This window comes from Montipora foliosa, chromosome 8 (genome assembly GCF_036669935.1).
Source record: "Montipora foliosa isolate CH-2021 chromosome 8, ASM3666993v2, whole genome shotgun sequence".
Classification (NCBI taxonomy): Eukaryota; Metazoa; Cnidaria; class Anthozoa; order Scleractinia; family Acroporidae; genus Montipora; species Montipora foliosa.
Window position 1 is genome coordinate 46,619,396 of NC_090876.1, and position 17,500 is coordinate 46,636,895.

Genomic DNA, 17,500 nt, shown 5'->3' on the forward strand with positions numbered 1-17,500 from the left:
TGACCGCCGTATCGGTGAAAAGGTCAATTCCAAGCACATTAAAGTTTCCTAATCTGTTATCTAGAGAACGGTTTTGTACTACTCTTTAAATATATCCTATCATGTAATTTTTTCTTTTTTTCATAATAAAGTTTTTGATCGATTGTTTGATTACTTTTGGTGATCTGTGCGTCCCAAACGTTGGTTAATTAACGGAGTGTATGTAGAACTGTACCCCGATCCGCTTTGATTACCTCTTGCTATTTGCAACAGTGTGATTTCAGTTGAGAAAATTGAAATTTGGATCGCATTAAAGTGTGATTAAAAAGTTAAGCGGCGTTTTGTGTTGTGTTTTGTGTTCTGATGTCGGATCCGACTTCTACCTTACCGGCTACTAATAAAATAAAACTGTTTGAGCGATCTTCGCCAGTAATTAAAAAGAAAATAACAAGGGGGTTTAAAGCAGATCTAAAAAAGGGTAAAAACTCAATATTCGCCCTGCCTTCTGCTGTCTTCTTCAGAGGAATGTACTCTGCAAGTCACTGAATGAACATATATAGCAACTAAAGAGGTCATTGTTCATTGTGCGTTCCTCCAAAGGGAGGAAACCAGTGATGAGTAAACCCATGGGAAGGATGCTCGTTCAGTAACAGAGTTCTTGTCCAGAAATGAATGCTACGATCATGAGATTGATCTTCCCTTTTTATTTGTCAAGTCGGTGACTGACTCCCGAAACAGGATACCCGGGACGACAAGTCGGTCAGTGTGAAAAATAGGAAATTGTTTTGACAAGTCCAAAACTTACTGCTGAATATGGCACTCTTCCCCTTCATCAAGGGCCGAAGCCAGGCCGATTCCCGGTCAGTGATGGGGAAAACCGGGCCGTTTGGTCCGATTTCATGTTGGCGACGGGACAAGTAGCGCACTTCCCGGTCGGCGGAGAGTAAACCCTTCCCGCTTCCCCTTGGCCGACTGAGGGAAAAGTCATTCCAAGTCTCCTCCTAGCCAGGTCCCTCCTTCGACCCGAGCCAGGGCGGGGAAGGGGCCTGTTGTCATCGGACTCTGAAGGCCGGCCCGCCAAGTCCCCACGGTCTTGCCCCCTCCCTCTCCTGTTTTGGTGCCGGGGCCTTCACACTCGGCATGGGGATGAGCGATCCGCCGGGGAAAGAATCGTCTCCGGAACTCGTCGGGAAGATGCCCTCCGTAAGGAAGACGCATGAGTCGTTGGCCCGTAACTCCCCCCCACCCCTCCGACCCAGCGATGTACACGCAGTATCCCCGAGCGCATGTCGTAGTGCCATTGATTTTCGTCCGGCGTCCCCAGGGAATGCTCTCGATACAGGATACGGACTACTTTTGGGGCCGTAACTGTTGCTCTCGTACAGCTGGAATACCCCGACCCAAGATGTGCCCTCGGAATCATGTGGTGCACATCGCGGTGCCATCGGTTTTCCTCCAACATTCCAACATCCCCAGGGAAGGCTCTTCATAAGTGACAAAAACACCTTTTGGGGGATATAACTCCCCCCGGTTTTGTCAGATCCCCCCCTAAGTCAGCGAGCTAAACCTCCTAGTCCCCTTGCAGGTGCCTGCTAAGTTTGAGGGCCTTAGCGTAAATCCGAGTGTCGAATTTACCGACCATTACTCTTGTCGACTTCTGAAGAGCCTTGAATCCAGTGTGGAAGTACAACCTGAACTAACAACGGATTCGCACTGCCAAATTACGGGAAAAAAACATATTTCGTTTTTTTTGGAGTTAACCCACAATGTCATATACCATTGGAAAGGTCTCGACAAGATCTATCACGTGACGAAGTTTGGTGATCCTGTGTCATATTGGGTACCCTGTGTGAAGTTTTTCGTCCATAACATTCATAGGTTTTATTCCCTTGGGACCCGACTTCGTGTGCGGCAAGAACCCGTGGCCCAACGACTTTTGGCACCCTTTTCGCCCCGGGGCGAATCGACCTCTCCCCGCCAGAGGCCCGAGAACACCCCCAATCAGAGACAAAAGTACCCCCCCCTGGACTCGTCCTACCCACACCAGACGTCCCCCCCAGAGACATACGCGACCGCGCCCCCGGATTGGCCAAATTTTAAATCCCGGGGGAGTTATCCCCAAAACATTGTTTTTTAGTTCTTGGCGACTATCCTCCCTCCCCCACCCCCCTGATTTGTCCGGGAGTCGCGGGGTCGGGCTAGAAAGATAACACTCGCCATGACCAATCTGGCGGTCAAATCGGTTTTCTTTCTGGCCCCCCCGGGAAGGAGCCACACCCCTGCGAAGATGGGATTTTTGCGGTCTTGCTGTTTCCCCCCCTTCCCTCCTTGAGAGCTACGCCCCCCAACACGCAAGGAATGACTCGCCGTCCGATAAAGAATCCCGGGGTACCCTCGGTTGGGCCGTAGCACCTCGGGGCGAGCTGGCACCGACACCTGGAGGTGAAACGGTCATGGCCGTCTACCTCCCCCTAGTTTTGAGCTGGGACCCCCTAACCCCGAGAAATGCACTCGCCATCCGAAGGGGCATCCTGTGATGCCATTAGTTTGTCTGGTTCGTCCCTAACCGATATAGGCTGTAAGCGTAACACCCGCCCTCCCCGCTGGGACCCCCTAACCCCAAGAAATGCACGCGCCCTTTGAATTTACATGTACATATGGCATTGGTTACTCTCTAGCACCCAGTGGGAAGGCCCTGCATACGATACAGAAACGTGTTTTTTGGCGAAATACCCCCCCTCCACGAGACCCCTATAAATGACCTCGCCATCCAATGGCGCCTGTTGTGGTACCATTGGTTAGTTTTAGTTGTCCCTGGGGAAGGGCCTGCATACTACATGCAGGATTTGCGTACTCCAGGTTTTAAGCGTACCCCCCCCCCCCCCCAAACTGCTTTCATGCTGCGACCTCCTAACTCCAGGAAATGCACTCCCACGGTGTTACATCAAGTTACATCAACAGTTGGTATTGGTTACTCTCTACCACCCCCTGGGAAGGCCAGGAGCCCATCACCCGGAGCGTGGAACGGCGTTTTCACAAGTAAGGTTATTTTTAGATTGAATTTCCCGCTAATGAGACTCCGACAGGAGCTCGATGACTAATTACAAGAAATTAAGCTGTCGTCATAGGGTCACCGAACCGGAACTGCCTTTTTTTTTACCTAATTCGCGGGAAGGGCTAGTCTAAAAATAAACCTACTTGTGAAAACGCCGTTTCACAGACGCTGTATGGAAGTTGGAAGTTGCACGCTCCAGATGGGCTCCTGGGAAGGCCCAGAATGTTAGCAATATCATCCTTTGTTAATTTGTAAACGTACTCCCACCACACCTTACAGAATCTGCAGAATCTCAATGTTTTGTTTGACTCGAAATTGGAATCAATTAATATTCAATTCCCAAAATTCCAAATATGTCTTAAAATGAATTTAAGACGTTATACACGTTTACGGTCTTTGCTATCTGTGGTAATACTTTTAGTAAAGGAATATTGTCTCTGAACAGTGCCACAAATCTTAAACGATCATTTGTTATCTTTAATCACTTCATATTTTTACAACATGACACACTATCCTTAAATTTTTTTTCATTAAAAATTCTTTCAAAATAAAAGTCCCAAAAAAAGGATCTGTAAGTTCCCATTAAGTCCTTCTGAATAATTCTATTGCAATACATTCTATATATTAGTAAAGATTATTGTTTAATACATCAACAAATCAAAGTTATGACGTCACGACACAGCTGTGACAGTCTAAAATAATCTGATGGCCAACTTTACTTATAAACTGTACTGCCAAAACTATCTTATTAGTTACGTATTTATGAGATTAGTGTCATGGGGACCCCCATTTCTTACAAAATAGAATGTCAAGCTATGGTGATTCTTTCATAATCCATTTAATTATGCAAATATTTAAAAGCACTTCAATTTTGGAAAAACATATAGTTTTCCACAAAATAATTTCATAACATTTATGCCATAAAATGGCAGTAGTAAAAACGGAATTACAATCTCATGTGCGGTAGAGTGCAATACATTGCTACTCCTACGGTTTACCGTACTTATCAGAGAAGACTGGAAAGACTAAACATATGCAGAAGCCACAACATTACGGCTGGACTTTGTCCTTAGTTTGTTAAATACCACAAGTGTTGGTTTTGACAAGATTTTTGCCATCGATTGGATCTCCAGTACGTGATACGCACTGCTTCAAATATTCATTAATCATCATTCAACATTCATATAATATGCATCAAAGGTACCAACCACAATTTGATTAATAATAAATAAATGGTACAGCAGTGTCAGTACCATGACAATTGCATGCTCAAGGGTAAGGCTTCTTTGCAACGACATGACCTAGTTATTTTACTGTGAAGATCACTGTTTCATGAATGTCTTGTATTCGTTCATGAAGTCTGCATATTTACAGTAACATCGTGTAGGGAAATCTTTGCTGACGTCATTGTTTATAATTTGTCTCATTAACATACGCGTTTGCTGACAAAAGGCATCCTGCTATTCACAAATTGACTCAAAAGTTCAAAGAACATGTTAAATTTTAGTAAAATCTCCCAATTTAATGTCACTTGACTGTGATAAGGAACGAGTTCGTACCCATTAAAAAACTTTTTAATCATTGGATGGCAAAATCTCAAATGTGCCCATGCATTCTTTGCAAATTTTCCCATTTTTCAAAGCCAAATTGCTTAGAGATGATCTGATATATTGTGCTCAAATTTTCCGACATTTAAGTAGCTCATTGTGCTACGGTCTTTCTTGATTTCCTGGCTGATAGATTCGACAACGATGGGCTTATGCTAATGAGGCAAAAATGTAAACAAAGATTCGCCTTTTTTACAGCACAGTCATTAGATCATTGGATTCAATTCTCCGTCCGAATCTGAATTGCCTGAATCAGATTCGCTGTCACTGCCAAATTCAGCAGAAAGGACTGAGCGTAAATCTTTGAAGACCTCACTTTCACCCAACTCTTCAGCGACATCTTCATCGTCGTCGTCAGACTCAATTTGGCTGTCAGTGTTGTCACTAAAATCTTCCATGTCTTGTAAAATTCCAGATTCTTGTTTCATTGATGTCTGGAGGTTTCCTTTTTCAGATGCCGAAAAAAGTTCACGAAGGTATCCAGAGAAAGCTCTAAGTTCATCCAGCTTGGTGAGCACAATCGACAGTAATCCACGGCATTCCGCTGAATCTGTTCTGCGCACCCTCATCTCCTTTGACCACATTTCGAGACCCTCAATTTTTCTTTCGTAGAATTTTAATATCCGCCGCATTTCTTCCTGGATAATACTTATTTCTTCATTACATCGATTGTTGATATGAACAAGATCAATCAACTGCCTTTTGACACAATAAGGGACTGAAGAAGGGAGATCAACCTCACTGTCAACAGTACGCCACATGGAAGACTTTATGTCAAGGGCATCTTCAACCAAAACCTTCGATGGGTATTTGCTTCCTGTGCTTGTCTGTGGTCGCTCATATTCTTTAACCAACTGCTTTACAGCATTGGTAGTCTTGGATATTTGCGAGCACAACCGTCTGGCTATGGCATGTCCATCTGTAAAAGAAATCGATAAACAATTACGGAAACATACGTCTCCGATTTCTTCACTGGTCTAAACATCCCTTTGTCTAAAATAATATCCTGAAACAAACCCTTTCACAATATAAAATTAAGAGGAGTCTATCAAAATCGATTTAACTAACAATACCACGGCTGTCTTACCGCACTAGCTTATCGACTTACGGACTACTGAAGTAATAGCAACTTTATTAAACTCTCGGAGTTATATAAATAAGCACACAGATCATCTTAATCAACTCAACTCAAATCAGATGTTGATTAAGGATACGTAGGGAACACCTGAATACTTGGAGACTAACAAACCTCTTGGGGATCAAGACTGTGAATGAATTCCGGGCCACAGTGGTGGAAGGGGAGTGGTCTAACCACTGGACCGACCCTGCTCTCTTGATAATTATTATATTTTCATCACTGAGTTCTTGTATGTGCAGTATATGTCAATACCTGCATATTTTTTCATCAATTGCAACAGAAACCACCTTTCTGAACACTTTGAGTGCATTGACAGCAGTAAATCCTTTTGGCGCTTGTCATGGAGCTCATGGATATATGCAAGATATGAAGGATTGTCTGGAGACCACCGCGCCTGACCAATCTCTAATTTCTTGAGTTGCTGATCTAATCTGCAATAATCAAATCACATGCACCAGTTCTTAAAACCACGCCATACCATACCAATACCATATTTACCAATTTGGTTCACTAAAAACTGTGGAAGAGTTGTTTGAAAGCTGATCCGCGCTAATAACCTTGACTACCTTTGCTATGTACAGGTTTCGGCCACAGTTAACCCAGGATTTGCACTAATTGCATTTCAAAGAATCCGGCCCTTGTGATTAAATACCTAAATAATATTTTAAAGTGCCTACCGCTCAAGTTGAACAGTCAATATACTCCAAGTGTCAGACCCTGGGTTGCTCTTTTGCAAACTTGTCCTGAATTGAAACGATAAGACAAATGCAGGCTCTGTAAGTGACAGATATGCTCCTCCATAAATGACTGCATACTAGGGGTATAACACAATGTAATGCATCTAGGATGGAACCGTGCCTTTAAACCCTGCTTTACTAGGAACAACAGGGCTCTTTGGAGACCACCCTATCACCTAAATAAACGTGCTTCAGTGAATTACAACTACATAAAATCCACTTCATTGCAAACAATTTTGAACCACAACCTCTACAGAACTGAGTTTCATATACTTTTTACTTGAGGCAATATGCAGAAGCTGCAAATATCTTAAAAACATTAAAATTCTATCCAATGCACTGGGGTCTGTTACTAGTTTGGTTCTAGATTTGGGTTTCCCTCTCAGAGATAAAACAACATAAACAAGTATGGGTAAAACAATGTTTTCCATACCTCACAGAGTAATACTGTCTCAACTTTTCTGGGTAGGCATCTGAGCCAGATAAGCCATCTTCGCAAATAAAGTACAACACATAAATTAGTACTTTCAACTCTAATTTTTTAATGCATATTTCACTTCATAAGCAATAACCAGGCTATTAATTAAATTATATGAAACACAAATATTCTGCCTCATGGTTATCAGTGGCTCTTATGCAAGCAGAACAACAATATCTCCTTGAAGCATACCAGGTTTTCCTGTGAAAGAGGTCTTTGTCATCGCAGTTTTTTCCTTGTTGCTCCATTCCTCGATCGTGGAAATCTCAACTTTATTACCTGGAGAAAGTAAAACTGGAAACGTTTTAAACGCGACATTGATTAAGAGAAAGTTCTTGTGACAGGATCCGAGGTTCATGGAGCACAAAGTTAATATGCAACACACTGGAAAAGTTTAACATGTACATTTAAGCAAGACAAAGATAAATCAGCAATACCGTCTACAGTAGACCAACTGCTTCACAAAGACAACCATAATAATATTAATTGACAACATACATATACATGTATAGTGGGCAACATCAGCATTTCTATCTACGAACGATGCATGCTGAGAATCAGTGAGTGAGTGAATTAGCCGATCTGGTCCATGACAATACCCATCTATGCAATTCACATATCAAGGAGTAACAATCCTATATAAGTATTCTTAGAGTTGATTGAAACAGGCTTATGAAAAGACCACTTAATTGAATTAATGAAAGGGTTGCTAAGTATTAGGTACTCTTGGTGTTAACTTTGATACAGAATATCCTTATAATTATAACAATAACATTACTGTACTAATGTCATGGAATGGGATATGATAATAAGTCTGAAAAATAGACAGCCCACAGACCTGTCTCATTTAACTTCACAATCAGCAAGTTTAGTTGATCTTCCGTTTCTTTCTTGGTCTCAACAGCCTTCTTAAAATGGTCACAGAGTCGGTCTCCTGTATTGTTTCAGCATCAGTAAAAAGTTACAACAATATCTAAATGAACTTAAAAAAGACTAATGGAAACAACCACAACATTTACCAAGGGCTGAAATTGACTTTCTTGCAAAATGAATAAGAAAGTCTGTTAATGTGTCGACTCTGTGTGCAGGAGTCATTTCCTTTGTTATCTTTCCTGTTGGCCTCAAGTATGACCACAGTCTTTCCATCACCTCGCCATCACTCATCCCAAACCCTTCCAGCCTTCTTCCACTGTAGTTTACCTGTCATTTCAAGTGAAAAAAGTCATTGCTTACAATTAACTGTACCATCTTCAATCAAGGGTCTCTTACAATTATAATAGCACCAAGGGAAGACAATGGTAATGTTGCCAAAACCTACTTTAGTGACATATACAGCACAGGTATATTTTAACATAATAACAGGTCCAAATATTTCTTTCTAAATATCTGACAAGAAACCTTGTGCCCATAGCAGTGGAATGCAGGGATTGCAAGAGCAACCTTATCAAGTATTGACTCCTGGTGTGTGTTCTGGGACAGAAACATTATTTAGAACAAATACACATATGTACGGAACAAAAACATGTAGAAGATAACAGATGAATAACAATGTACGCAAATAAAATAATGCAACTCTTACTCTCAAGTGTGTATCCAATACGCATGCAATATCATAAAAAAAATAAACGTGGATGGATTTGTTATCAACCATTTCCTTAATCCACTTGAGAAGAAAAACTGCATTTCCAATCCTGCAATAAAATGGTGAATAGTAACACATGATCAAATGTCAGAATGGCTCTACACTGTACAATGAAGCTCACAATTGGGACACATGTCGCAAGGTGCAGAATGTTAAAGAATAATGGTTGTGTCACTAAAATGAAACAACTAGCAAAGCTAAAGTGCGTAACCAGGATTGAGTTACATACCCTTGTTAAGCATCATGCTGGGACACAGGGCCATAAGGGAATAAATTATTTGTTACATTAACAAAACTCTGCATACTGAAAGGAATATGGTAAGTCCTCCCCTGCTTGAAATTTAAAAATTAGTGAGTGTGCTAAGTTGAACGATGGCATTTGTTTTGTGCAGTATTGACGAGAAATGTTGTATAATTTCTTACTCTTCTCCTCTCTTCAAGCTGAAAAACTTCAGTGGAACCTCATGTTTACAGCTTGCTCCAAAAAGGGCTGTCTCGTCCAGCTTCTTGGATTTGTTCTTTGAACGTAGACTAGACCCTGCTTGGAACTGGTTACATTGTTCCTAAAAAAAGATCACTCTTTCAATTGGGTGGATTTAATTGGGTGGATTGAATTGGATGGATCAAAACTGCTGAGAAAGTCCTTAGTTACAATTACACCTGAAATTCTGAGACAATCCCTCCTCCTTCATCCAGGCTGGGGACTGGCAGGGGTGGAATTTACACCCCAGGCGGAGTTAAGTGTCCTTCATCAGGCATTTAGTGTAAATCACTACAGTAAAAACTGACATATCTAATTCTCTTGATTCAAATCATGAGATTGATTTAACACTGTCTATTAAAGAGAAGTATTTACTCAAATTACTGATAACAGAACTGATTCCAAGATGACACATAGTTGTTGTTCAATACAAGGGTTTGGTAGATGGCTTCTACATGTAAGTGTACCATTGATTTGGTGTTAGACTTCCTATTGTAAGAAGCCAAAAATGTGTCCACTTTCACTTGACTGATGAAAAGTTCCTCCCCATGATTCGAATCTTTTCCACTAGTTCCGGCACTGCACTTCCTGACGCAACCAAACAAGGCATCCACAGAGATAAATATACTTCCATCTTCCTTCAAATAAAATGCAGTAATAGTGTTTACACATACGCCATGGAAGAGCTAAGTCCTTACAAATAAAAGAGCATGTGAAACAAAAAATTAACCATTTTGTCTCATTGCTTTAATGTCTGGCAAAATGATTATTACTACTAAATAGCATGCCCAATTATTTTAGGACAGTTTGTTATGCTGGAATATTCAATCACTGTCCAAGAAGGTTTTAGCCCAGAAACTTTCACTTACAATGTATGTTTAATCATATGACACAGAGGAAAATAATATCCTATAAGTTATAAAACTTATTTAAAAAAGAGACAACTTTCAGAGACAGATTACACCATGTAATGTTCATTGAACTTAAACATTACAATGCAAGTTACAAGTTTACAATGAATACAGTACTGTACATTTAAATGCAGCTTAAAATGTTACATGTAGGTACATTACAGGTTACAACAAAAATTAAGAAAAAGAAATACTGCAATGTCTCTGTGCACGAAAACTGCTTAGTACTAGTTGCATCGTGTCAAGAATACTAAAACAACTGGGCAGGCTTCAATTTCGACAAATAGCCATTATTCATATTTTTCTTAACTTATCAGTGTACAATGAACTCAACTTACATGTTAACGGAACACTGTAACAAACCTTAGGGCAAGCAGGACATTCATGTTCACTTTCAAGCAAGGGATTGAACTGCTTCAAATTGTTCAAGATGCTGGTGATATACCTGAACTCACAAAAGCAATCTCCAACGAGCAAACGATAAATATCTTTAACCTAGAAAATTAAATCAAATAATCAAATTGGTCAAATATAAAAAATAGATACAGGGTTTGACAAAAGTGATGTCTGCTTGTCTGGAACAAGAAGATTTCATGCCTTGGCAAGCACCTCTCTCTTCGATCTCTCAGACCACTTGCCAGCCAGGCAAGCTCTCACACACTCAATAAAATGAAAACGAAAGGTATCAAAATTTTAAATCATGCGAAATACATGAGCCTGGGAAAGTGAAGGAATGCCTCAGGGAAATCGGCCATGAAGCTTTCTTTTCTAATTTTAACTTTTTTCCAGCCCATTGCAATCAGAATACATGTAATAGCTGCTTGATTGCTTCTTAGCAGCAGAAAACTGCCTACTTATGGTACTGAGCCAACAATAATAATATGTAGGCATTTTTGGCTCATTGTTGCCTGGAAATGGTAGCTTGTAGTGTGTTATTTGTGACAAAGCAACAAAATGAAGCTTCTCTGATGATACTTACATACACTTTTGACAAAGACGGAGCCAGCCACTGCAGTGCCTGATAAATTGATGTTAATGTCACTCTGCATTCAAGGAACAGGTACTGCAGCAAGTTCATAAATCCCAAGTCAAAGGCAACTTGAGGTTGTTTGGGTGTGGATGGCCAGAAACCATTCCTAACTAAAGTTATAGCCTCTGGTTCATGCTCACAGCATTTTATTTTAATGGCATGTTGCAGTCCTATAGAATGCAATGTAGTATGAGGTTAGCTGATAAGATGAAGGCAAAGGTTAATTTTAACTCACTCAATAATAGTTCCATGGTGCTAAGTTACACAATAATGCAAAATTGAGAAAATTAATTATTTTGTTTCATTACCTTAAAACTAATCAACAGCAGATGAGCTTAGAAGCTGGTGCCTTACAGGTTGGTGGAGCAAGGAAGAGATCTGACCATGGGGAAGGAGGGAACCATGGCAACCCCGCGAGCGGCAACCATGAAAAAGGCAATGTCACACTGAAGCAATCAGTGAAATACTTACATGTGTACCAACCAGATACTTAACAAGGAGGGAGGGAGGGTGAGGAAAGCTAAAATTTCCTCTGGCAAAAAAAGGAAAAATGGCCATTCCAGTAAGAAAGCAAATGCAAATGCGACCACAAGGAGTTCCTGGCTATACTTATTATAATTTCAATGTCTTCATAATCAAGATTGTAGATATTTAAATACCTCTAAGCTCTTTTTTCAACAGTTGGGTTTCATAGTTCAGTATAATATCCTTAATAAATAATTTGTTAACAGCACTTTTAACAAAGTCAAATGCAATTCAATAACTATCGTCTATAGAATCAATAACAAAGCATGAAAGCCATACTGATATGACACTTATCACCACTAGAATGAAGTTATCATGTTAATATGTTCAGTATTATATTTTAAACAGAAAATTATGACCAAGTAACTTGCCTAAAATAATCTTTTAAAGTGCGACACGCCTCACCGTGGCCACCTAACAAAGTTTTTTACAAATTGTCCGCCAATCAGCATGTGTGAATTTGATTGACAGTCACGCCTCCTTGCAAAGTTTGCAGAGTTGTAAGTTGAACATCGTTGCATGGGTTGTTGGGTCAACATATTTACACACAATAATTGTACCAAAATGTGAAAGTTTGTTGGGTGGCCACCCACGGTAAGGCGTGTTTCACTGTAAGTATAATAAAACATGTTTGAAGACTGAGTTTCTCAAGAAAACATTCAACTTGCTTGATTTGAATGGGCCATGTTTGATATAATAAAGGTAATAGTGATAATTACAGTAACAACAATAATAATACTTTGTTTCATCACATTAGCAGGATCCTGAATTACAGTGAAGTAATATAATTAGTATTGTATTATAGTAATTATTATTAGGTATAATCACATAATCTAGCTGAAAAAAGTGCATCATCGCTAGGAAGTTCAATTGGCTTCTTTTGTCTGATCCTTATAATCTTCAAGCATGACTCATGCTTTTATGGTTAAAATGAAATTGGCATTTTCTTTTGAGAATATTGGCAGACAAAAAAAACAAGATCAAGCTGTGGAATTTACATAATATATTTCAACACTAGCCAACTTCCTTACCATATGAATCCACAGCTATAATGTCACGCACATAACCGTGGTTGTGGTTGTGTGGTGTGGTCCACACACATTCTCCAAACTGGTAGGGAATGTACCTTTCATCCTGAGTAAATAAACCTCTGTATGAGCTTGTTTTGTGAAGTTTTGAAACACATAAACACATAATAAATATGATCATGAGCCAGTCATTTATCTAACCAAGCTCTTTAAATGTCAAGTCCATTCATTGATATTAAAAATTGCAGTGTCACAAACTGCTGTCACTAACAACCACAGAGAATAGTGACGACCATTTGGAAGTCACAATACTTTTTGTGTGAAGGGGACTGATCAAAACTTTATTGTAAAGGAAATAGTGAATTAAAACCCCAGTAAATTCGCTATTTTTGCAATCCAGTTCTTTTTGGAGGGTTATTTTTAGGTTATTTTTGGAGGGTTATTTCCATTCAAATTAAAATTATGGCATTCAAATTATGGCTATCCAGTTCACTGAAGTGTAAAGACTCTCCAAAACCGTATTGCAGTATGGGAATGGAAAAATAGTCAATCGAATGGGTGAAAATAATGAGCATATATTGTACATGTGTGGGAAAATCATGAGTGCTCTAGACCTACAATTGTTGAATCGTTAGCGAGTCTTTAACAAGCGTTACCGAATTAATAAAACAGAGACAGAAACAGAAGGAAGCCAAAAACAAAAAAGCCTAGACAAACATCATATTGTAAACTACAATCACAAAAAAAAACCTTCCAAATCTCCGGTTGATGCAAAGATCTGCCTCCTGCGTGCACAATATTCATGTGTTCTTCGCAAAGGAATTGAGCTGGTCCGCAGTGGAGGCATCTCCCACTGGCTTCTCTTTCGCATTTTGGGATGGTACACATCTGTCCAATGGGCAAAGAATGCCTTGTCAACAAAGCTGACACCAATTTACCTCTAACATTGAGCCACGATTCAGCAAGTCTTTCCTTCCTAACGTGGTAGGCTTTCAGCCTCCGTTTGATCTTTATTTTGCGGACCTTTGCTTTTTTGTTAGCGCCGGTGGATTCTTCCTCGAAATCAACGGGTAAATCATGGTAAGGGTGCTGCGAGGAATCACTGGAGCTAGTTGACGCTAGTGGAGATGCTGTTGCGGAATCAGTCGCTCGTTGGATGGAGTAACGAACTGGAATTTCTAACAGCCTTTCCCCCTTTGAAACTAACAACATTCAACGTTTTCTTGGATCGAAAATCTCGTCGAGGAGGCATAATGGCTTCCTTTGAGAGTGTGACTACCTAGGGAACCGAGCCTTTTCTCTGTTTTGCCTCTTGATAGGTAAATAGGACCTAATATCACCGCATACATGCGTTAATTTCATTCTAATTAGATCCGCTTACATGCGCTTGATTTTAAGCGAATCGGGTGTATTAGCGGAGCTCCGCGCGCGCGCGCCTTCGGCATAGTTAAGAAAATGTGGTAACCCAAAGTAACCCATCGATGTGAGAAAATTTGGTTTTATAGCCATGACGTCATGAACGTCCGTACGTACAACGTACGTACGTCCGTCCGCCCCTTCATGTATGCCAATGTGACCAGTACACGTAACCATATCACGGGCAATACTCCATGACAGGTCTCAAAAACCACTGCGCATGCTCACTTATTTCCCGCCATCAATGTTTCAAAATGGCGGACGACAAATGAGATTTCCCCACGTACTTTAACCTCTCACCAGGCCGCTCGTACATTTGTTCAAATTTTAATAATCGGTTGAGTTGCGCCTTCGACATTTCTAGTTTACCTCTGTACGAAGTTTAGAGAGATCGGCGGTTGTTATCCAAAAGATATTGTCCCTTATCTGGTTCCTTCTTGTGTAAATGTTCGCTGCTAGTGGTAGATGAACCGGACTCTGTTTTTCTCGTTTGTTAAAGCTGCCCATGGTTTGTTAAGCTTGAGATGTGGACTACGTTTACGTTGTTTTTTCCACAATAAAATATCAAAAATGACTTTTTTTTCGTTCCAATGGTCTTGAGAAAACACTTCCTAAAGGTGTTGTTGTGGATTTTAATAAACCGAAAGGAGCGACTGCATGAAGTTCATATAAAGGCGAGAGTGACGAGACTAAGTCGGATCGTGTGCAAAAGATGACTTCGCAAACTAATTTGTGAGTAATAGTTTACAATTTTGTTTTTCCGCTTAGCGTTCGTCTAGCGTTATAGCTCCATCATGATTGTAATTTCACGTTAAGAAATACTTTAATATCGTCCATTTATCTTTGTACGCTGCTCTCTTTTGATGTGGAAATAAACTGGATTCGTCTTAAGTTCGATTTTAAGGTCATTTATATTAATTCCCTTTTCTGGTGAATGTCTAAGTTATTGTACTTTTTTAGCAGTCACAACTCAACGATCCTTGCGTTCACGTAATTACCAAGTTATGGATTTGCAATTAATTTGAGTTTAAAATCAAAATCAAAATTCATGTTAGTTAAAATAATGTTTGGAAGAACAGAAGTGTAGGTACAGATGTATATAGATCTCTATAGATTCAGGTTCGTGACTGTTTTGCAAATCTTTGTTTTTTTAGACTGTTGTTTTCTGGAAGCATTAATGATGTAATTTTGGTTTTTGGGGGACTGTCATGTGTTGTTGGATCAAGGAATCTGTTTTGAGTCAAGTATGATTGACAGTGGATAGTTTTTCCTGAAAAGGCTGAATGGAACCATTATTGCCTTGGACTTTTTTTGGTTACACCCCACATGTTTGTTCTTTTCTTAGATGCCAAAATTTATTAATATATTATGTGATTTGATAGCTGCAGCTAGAAACAGTGTCCCATGCATAAGGTCTAATTGGGTTTGATGGCAGTAAAATAATTTTGGTAAAAAATATGTTTAAGAGTTTTTATCATAACTTCTCATCTTGGTCCTGATGGACTTCAAACATGCTCTACCATTTTGCACAAGGAACTTGTCAATCAACCGTTACCTTTTGGTGTATTTGCAATAAGATCTTTGGATAGCAATTGATTTATTTTTCTTATCCCTTATGTGTAGATATCCTATGTCTGTCACATAGTTAGTTTTAACCTTTTATTTCCTGTAGTGTATCTTTATTATAGTTAGCACATGACCCCACAAGCATGTATTATTGCTTTAATATTGATTGTGTTTGAATAAAGGATATTGTTGTCTTGTCTTGTAGATAAGGCAAAACAGCCTCAGTTGTATTTGCATTATTATTTCTGAGTGTTACTTTTAAAGGGCAAACCATTAAAAAGTGCACATAGTTTGCAGGAGTCCAGGAAAATTATTCCAAATATTCATTGATTTGAAGTTCCTGAAGCAGGTAAATCTTGAAGAGTTTACGTAACAATATTTAGAATATACAACATTTCTATTTGGGAATGTTTAAGTCCACAGAATTTATTTTCTTTATGTTGAGAAGTACTGTAAGAGCTGTCAGGTAACTCAGATGGAAATTTGACAGACCTTAGCTGTAATTCAAATTATTAGTACAGTTTTGGTCATTAGTGGAACATAATATTGGGACATTTTTTAGTGAGTGATTAACCCATTGACTCCTGGGGATTCCCCATTGACAAGTAAAATCGTCTGGTGTTAGACAGAGTAAAATGCTAAGTATGGCCGGTTTAGGGGTGAAAGAGTTAAAGTGCTATTGTTAGTTTGACTTTCTTTTTCTTCATTTGAACCAAAACAAGTGATTAATCATCACCTCCACCATGCTTTGCTTTGCGTTGCTTTGGCTTTTAGAACAAAGTATCAAAGTTGAAGCTGGTGGCTCGAGGAGTAAACTATGAAGACTATAATGGTATATGAGTATATATTGTAGAACAAATTTGCCTATATCATTAAATCTATGGGAATCCAAACATGAGGGTGCAGTTTGCTCAGGAGGGGTTTTCCCTATAAAAATGGCAGGCCACTTATTGGACCCTTAAAGGTAACAGAACCTTGTTTTGTGGACGTAGGCTAAAGAAGTCTGACCCCTTAGAGGAACCAGTTCTAAAGTGACAAATGACTGGCAAATAACTTTTACGTATGAATTATTCATGAGTAAAAGTTTTTTTGCTTGTGTACCAAATTGTCTTACAGTTCCAGTCATTTTTCAGATTGATAGCCTTAAATGTACTGCAGCAACTCCGCCAGCTGTTTGGTCTCAGCATCATAGGCAGTACAAATCCACATTTTTTTCTCCAAAAAGGAACAAAAAGAACCCCTGTCATTTTCGTAAGGGAGCCCCCCTTGGGGCAGTTTGTTTACTTTACCACCATTGTTTAATACTATCCGGGGACTAAATCAAGAATGGAAATAGATTACAGTTTAAAATAATATTCCACTTTTTTTTTACTTCTTACACTTACTGCATTCAACTTTAATTTATTCATCCTTGGAAATGGTAGGAATGATTAGTATTCTTTAAAGCAATTGCTAAAAATTCATTGCACCTAATGTTGAAATATTTTTTCCATATGGAAAGGAAACAGCAGTTATTTCTGTGAAAGCCTTCTCCAGAAAACTCCAACATGGGATTACGCCCCTTTCAAATGTAGCTTTGTATGCTTTTGCTTGATGACTTTGAACAATTATTACATAAATATGAAGTTATGGAGTTTTTTAAAATTATTGAAACCACTGTGTTGCAACCAGAGTCCACAAAGAGAGGTTATATAATCTATTGCACTGGAAGTATTTAGTAGGCCAGCATGAAATTTGTTTTGGATAATAGCACTGAATCACCTTCAACAAGTTTTCTAAACTTTGAAGATACCTAATTTTATATCCTCCTGTTGTTTTATTGCTGGAAGATAAAACCAATTCTTGATTAATTATTTTTGTTGTCACATTAACCCACTACAATGTGTTGAAAGTGTATTATTAGCTGT

General features: G+C 39.3%; 1 protein-coding gene and 1 pseudogene across 1 annotated transcript in view; both read right to left on the reverse strand.

Annotated features, from left to right (window-relative positions):
- The window catches only part of LOC137967650 (NLR family CARD domain-containing protein 3-like), a 308,047-nt gene that overhangs the window by 101,815 nt on the left and 188,732 nt on the right, over positions 1-17,500 (reverse strand). The window lies entirely within an intron of this gene.
- On the reverse strand, positions 3,516-13,863 carry LOC138012788 (uncharacterized; annotated as a pseudogene).